The sequence below is a fragment of the Glandiceps talaboti genome, chromosome 7 (genome assembly GCF_964340395.1).
Source record: "Glandiceps talaboti chromosome 7, keGlaTala1.1, whole genome shotgun sequence".
Taxonomy (NCBI): domain Eukaryota; kingdom Metazoa; phylum Hemichordata; class Enteropneusta; family Spengelidae; genus Glandiceps; species Glandiceps talaboti.
The window spans coordinates 8,926,562-8,933,559 of record NC_135555.1 but is presented as its reverse complement, the minus strand read 5'-3'; the positions used below and the strand labels follow the sequence as shown (position 1 = coordinate 8,933,559).

General features: G+C 35.4%; 1 protein-coding gene across 2 annotated transcripts in view; it reads left to right on the top strand.

Annotated features, from left to right (window-relative positions):
* Positions 1-222: 222 nt before the first annotated feature.
* Positions 223-6,998, top strand: part of LOC144437548 (thyrotropin-releasing hormone receptor-like) — a 76,534-nt gene continuing 69,758 nt past the window's right edge. For both annotated transcript variants that reach the window (XM_078126505.1, XM_078126504.1), the window contains exon 1: positions 223-324. The gene's annotated coding sequence lies outside the window, so the exon portion shown is untranslated. The remainder of the gene's footprint in view (positions 325-6,998) is intronic.

The window sequence follows — 6,998 nt, the reverse complement described above, 5'->3', positions numbered from 1 at the left end:
CCTGTCTGTAGTTGTCAACGTCACTTCAGATAACATATTATCCATTTCTTTCATGATCGGAAAATGGAACTGACTTGTTTTTTTTATCGAAGGAAATCCTAGATTTCTCCTATAGACTGTGACCACTTATTCTGTATTTTGTATTTTTGTATCATTTTGTAGGGGTGGTTTGTGCGCATGCGTAAGAAATAATTTTGTGGTTAGGTGTGTTTGTGTTCGCAGTCGTACTGTACAGTTGATAGAATGCTATGAGGACCGTGGCTGCTTTTCCAACGTGTACTAGCAACTCGTATCGTACCGAGTACCAGGGCACAATTCAATCAGGTACGTTCATATTTTTTTTATCAATACAAATTAATATGCCCTCGCTGGTAAATTGATATAATATACCGAACAATTGACATTACAAACGGAGTACAGGTACTGTGGTTACAGTACCCTTGCTAGGGACGGTAGTACGTTCGAGTATGACGTACGAGCTAACTTCCAATTTGTCCTGAACTAATGTTTTTTGCTACACTATGCAAATATTGTTGTCGGAATCCTAGTAAAATCGAACATTTCTTTGATATATCGCCTTGCAAAATGAAAGAAATGCACCGAAAAGTTCAAACACTTTTAAAGAAATTCGTTAGGCGACGAGTTGCCGTTCCGGGCGTTTCTCCGGAATAAAGACGTTAGACTCAGAACGTGTTGGGCGTCTTTTTTTCGGTCGAAGAAAAATGTGAGGAAACTATACTGATATTAATCTGACGACGGAAACAACAACAACAACAACAACAACAACAACAACAACAACTTTCTTTCTTTCAAACGCTGAGATAAACATAGTGTGAGTTAGCAACAAGAAAATGAGAGTAAACGATTGAAAACAACCACTCTGAAACGGTGAAATGAGTGATAACTTAATCAATAGTCATTCCAAAACGACAACAGGATAATAGTGGCAATCTACTGAGCATGCTCACATACCGGAACAACAAGAATACGAACAATTCATTCCGATGTAGTAGTTAGGGACCGGACAGAATTTACGGCAGGGGGGGGGCCTGGGGAGAAATTATCTCTGACTTGGTTTTTTTCCTGGCCCCCCCATCCACTGTGACCAAAATTTCACAGCCCCCCCTTTCAAAAGTATAAAAATTTCATGGCCCCCCCCCCCCAAAAAAAGAAAAAAAGAAAAAAAAGTGCACAATATCCTGCCCCCTACAATAACTAAAAAGAGTACAATTTTTTTTGTTACTGTAGCACAACTGTAATATTTCTTTTGGTACTACTATTATGTTACTATTTCAGCCCAAACAACTTAGTAGTTGTAGAGGAAGTTTTTTAGAAAACAAAACAAAATAAAACATTTTGACTATACATGTAATCATACACATGTGGTATAATCTTGTTTATTTCCCAACTAGACACCATAAGTAGTCATCACTTAATACCAAGGCATTTGATGTGGTGGTTTTAACTGTCATTCACTGATACATACACAGAAACACAGACACAGAGTAAACACACATTCACATGCGTGATTTGTGAAAAACTGTAGTGGGGACATTTGTTGGGAGTATCTAAGGACATCACATCACCTACATAGTGTATTCAAATATCTATTTATACTCATAACACAATAACTATCTAATGTCAGACATTTGTGGTAGTCATGAAGTGCTAGCAAACTAAGGATTTTATGCACACTTAGGTCTGAAAAATATAGCTTTCACTTTCCTACACCAAATGCATTACCAATACACATGTAAATGTAAGACATTTGTGACTTCATGAAAGTGCAAAGAAATTCAGAATGTTGTGGAATGCTTAGATGTAATCAATATACTTTCAGTTCCAAAACCATACATATTTAAACCTATAGTGTCAGGCATTTGTGACTTCATGATGGGGACAGCAAATTCAGAATTGTATTCAATACACTGTACAGTGATCAGATGAGTATTACTCACAGTTTTCTAAACCTTCACATTAAGCTTGAAGTGCAGTGCAGGGCCGTAGCCTGACCAAATTGCCGAGGGGGACAGAACTTTGTGTTGGTGCAATCATGCATTTAAAATTTAGAAAAATGCTAATTTACATAAATTTGCTTGTAATTTACATAATACATATTTTAGCATACGCAATTATATGTAAGGTCAGAAAAAATGCTGGTCAACGGGTAACCTAACCCATCACATTGAGTAAGTAGGTCGGTTTCATTTTTTCACAATGCTTGACAAGGATAAAACAAACCATATATAATGATAGCAAAATAATTCAGGTCGAGTTTAGATAGCACTTATTCAGTCATCTTGATACTATCTCATGTAATTTGTCTGCATAGCTACAGTTAGGAAATGTACACAATTTACGGTTAAACAAATGGTGTAGTTCCCTCTCTTCTCAAAAAATGTTAAGCCCACCAATTGAAACTCAAGCATTATTTTAGCCACCCCTTCTCAGGCTTCTGTCAACTACACCGTGACTACAGTGGAGATATGAAATCATATGGTACAATGATGCATTGGAAGAAGACAACTCCAAAGGTGAAAAAAAATTGAAAATAAGACAGTGTAGGAGGCCGTTTAGAGGCATAAAATATCAAACCATAGACATAATAAAATACCAGAATTGAAACAATTATGCTATGTATTACATATTATCTGGAAGTGTATTTTGTTGTGGCAAAGCTGAAAGATATTATGCGGATGTGCACATGGTAAATGACTTCTCCTGAAGTTTAATTTCCTTCCAAAAAATCCCGAAAAAGAATTTCAAGACTTTCAGACTTTTGATGGTCGTAAACTTTTGTTCAATTCTTTTTAGTGCACCTTGGATATTTAATCTCAATTCATGCTTGTATGCAACATCAGAGCCAAGTAGACCACTGTATAAGATATTATATAATTTGGAATAGACTCAAATGTATATTGTTACATGTACTAGTCAGAAAATATAAAGAAATATCCTTTTAGCCATGAGTCAGTGTACAGTCACTTTAGTGAACTATCCATTGAAATCGCGCATGCTAGGAATCGCCACGACGTAAATAACGATTTTAATAGCTCTATTCAAAAAGTAGTTTTTTTTCTTGCTTTTTCCCCCCAAAATCTCAGGAGGGGCAGCTGCCCCCCAATGTACATCAACATCTCCTGACGAGTGATTTACTCACGAAACAGGCTTGTAGAGACGAAAAACCCGACTTGATTTTCTTCTACCCTCAACATATACTCCGCTCTGCGTGCAGACGTATCGAGCACTGTACTACGGACAAATCTTACCACTGACTTCCTATATATATATATATATATATATATATATATATATATATATATATATATATATATATAGCATAGGACCTGTAATTTATGTGATATATATATATATATATATACATATGTATCCTTGATGGTAATTATACACTGAACCTGTTTCCACAGTGCTAAAATGTATGTATGTATGTATGTATGTATGTATGTATGTATGTATGCATGTATGTATGTATGTATACATATGTGTGTGTGTAAGTGTGTGTGTGTGTGTGAACAGCTTGGAGTATATAAGAGTGATTCAGGGTGTATCAAATTAATCTTGAGTAGTGTTTTTATGCTTCACTAAATAGGTACATACAAACGTACACACTTCCATGTTAATACATAAATGAAAGTGTAGACATTCAATATTAAAGGCGATATCAAGTGCTATCTCATGCAATGCTAAATTTTCTAACATATAATTTTTTTCAATGACAAAATATTTTGCGGCCCCCCCTTTCAAACCATGAGAATTTTCATGGCCCCCCCTTCAAGCCTCCCATTTTTTTCATGGCCCCCCCAATTTCTCCCCAGGCCCCCCCCCTGCCGTAAATTCTGTCCGGTCCCTTAGCACGATCTATGGAGTGAAACTCATGGAGTAATGTGTTTACCGATTTGATTAATTGATATCTGGTGTACAACCTATAGTCTACATGTTCAAGGCATAAATTTAAACAGGTGTTCGTACATATTGGGTCAGCACTTGTTTCTCTGATGCAACGCATACGTACAGAGTGATAAAGTTACAATGATGTTTTCGCTTTTTCGCTTCTGGCGTCTCGACCCTGGCAGATTAATCACACAATTCAAACCGGGTGAACTTTGACACTAACCACAATGAGAAAAATCGTAAAAAGCACCCGTTCAGAAATGCAAAGTTTAGTACATAATGAATATGGTCATTAGTATGTCTAATTTATGTGGTATTTATCATAGTTCATTTCAGAAGAATTTGCAACAATTGATGCGTAAAGATTCAACAACAAACAAACAACAACTGTATGTGTAATGTTGACTCACGAGGTTGTTGATGGCACAGCATCAGAATGGCTACGTTGTTTTACCTAAATTGTTTCTTTTCTATAAATCATAATACCCGTATTCAATTTGACATTCACTAACCAATAATATTGGTTTTACATAAATCTAATTTCAAAATAAGCAGAAGTTATCCAAATGATAATAGATGTACACAGTCTACTAATAAACACGTTGATCAAAACTGTGTGAGTTACAAATCAGTGATTATAGGAAAAAACAGTGGCCTTTTGACCTGATGACGTAACGCTTACGGTGTTTCATCTATCACCTTCAGGCCACCCCTGCCAATGCCAGGAACACATAGTATGTTTTCTAAGACTTTAAAGCTTGACTACTTAGCACTGAAAAGTCCATACGCAAACTCCATACTACATATTACGTATTCAAGAAAAATAATAATAAAATCGCGAAAATCGTGTGAAGTCTCGCAAGAAATAGTGGGTGCGGAAACTGACATCAACTCAAAAAGACAATATAAAACTATTCTTCCAATTTGTAATGGCTGTACATCTGATAGGAAGATATAAACAACACAGAGACCATTTGGAAAACAATGGAAAACCTGAACTAGACACTCACACGTGAAAAAATAGTAAAATAAAAAATCTACCTACCCTACCTATTTTAAAATTGAATGTAACCTGAACCACACAATTCTTTTTACGCCTTATATGCAATGACAGCTATACACACACGTTTTCTTTTTGTACCTGACACGGACGTTTACAAAGCCGCACTGTTAAATGTTCAGATTCGTATTTTTTTCACACCACGTATACAGTTTATGACGTGGATACGATTACATCAAATACCTATGTAATGTATATTAAGTGAAATATCTTTATTATAAAAGCACTTTGCTTAATAAACCACAATCATCATTGCAGTTATTAATAATGCCAGTGATAACAGTAAACTGTATAACCATACTACGAACACACCCCTACGATCAACTTCACATAATTGCCAAACACTTCATTACGCTGGTCCATTTTAGGGGCAAACCTGAGGGCACTGGGTATCTATTCAGGATTGACAGGTCTGTGTATGATATTCTTGGCAATGTTAATAGGGTTGTCAGGGGGTTGTCAGTGAAAACCAAAACTAAAAGGCAGAGTTCGGTAAATTTACTGACGGCATTTTAATGTATGTTCAGCGTGGAACAATCACGTTCTGGCTTGATTGGTGACACTCGACTCGAGCAACTAGCTAACGGGGATTTGAACTAATGAAGGAAATGCATTGACAGAGAGTCAAGATACTATTGCCTTTGTAACTGAAAACATTTACACTGAGTTTCAATGACACAACCTAGGCTAGTCCACGGTGATTTTAAACAACTTTAAAATATCGCTATAACAGTAACAGGACAAGGCTCATTCTCCACTAATGGACGGTAAATATGATACGAAATGATATAGTTCAACCATATGGTTCAACCAATCATACAGAATTATGCATCTCTTTCAATACGGATTATATGAATGTTTAACCGCAAAGGGATACCGAATAGTCTGCCCCCGAGCATGCAGCTATCCTTTATCGGTGTGATTTGTTGAATATTGCCTACATGTATATACACAAATACGTCACCCCCAGCTTAGTTAGGATTATAAAGTCAATTCTACGTTGCTTTGTTTATTTTTGTATATATGTTAGTATGTCTTATGTTGTGTGTGTCTATACACAACGTACTTATAGTATGAAGAATTGCCGCGCATTGCTTTATGTGTAGCGCCTGGAGTAAACCGTCCCAAGAGCTATGGTTTATGTGCTATCGTTGGAGATTCAATAACAATGGTTTATATATATATACCTTTCCTTTTTACGAGGTCTTCAAGACTACGTCAGGTGGTCAAAAACATGAGACCAAAAAAATAATGTTGGACATTCAATTCAACTTTAGTGAAAACATATATGACAATAAAGAGGGAACTCATAGATACATAGTAAAATAATAAAAAATATTTATTAAGCCGTGTACACAAGAAGTGACATTGGCAAGAAAATATATCAAGTGAAGTCAACTGAATTACACTTACTGTAACAGTGTTTTGAAAATATTCAGTAAATCACTGAAATATCTAGCAGTAACACTTGCTAAAGCGTCATCTATAAAAGACAAAATGTACTTAAATAAAGAAGGCTGATCAAACTTTAGTAGCTGAGACTGTAAACTAAATATAGTATCAACGTATTTATCGCTAATATTGAATTTTTTCATGTATGTATGTATGTATGTATGTATGTACGTACGTACGTACGTACGTGTATGTATGTATGTATGTATGTATGTATGTATGTATGTATGTATGTATGTATGTATGTATGTATGTATGTATGTACGTACGTAGTGTATGTATGTATGTATGTATGTATGTATGTATGTATGTACGTACGTACATGTATGTATGTATGTATGTATGTATGTATGTATGTATGTATGTGTGTCTGTATGTCTGTCTATATGTCTGTATGTATGTATGTATGTATGTATGTATGTATGTATGTATGTATGTATGTGTGTGTGTGTCTGTATGTCTGTATGTATGTATGTATGTATGTATGTATGTATGTATGTATGTATGTCTGTATGTATGTATGTATGGATGTATGTATGTATGTATGTATGTATGTATGTATGTATGTACCGTG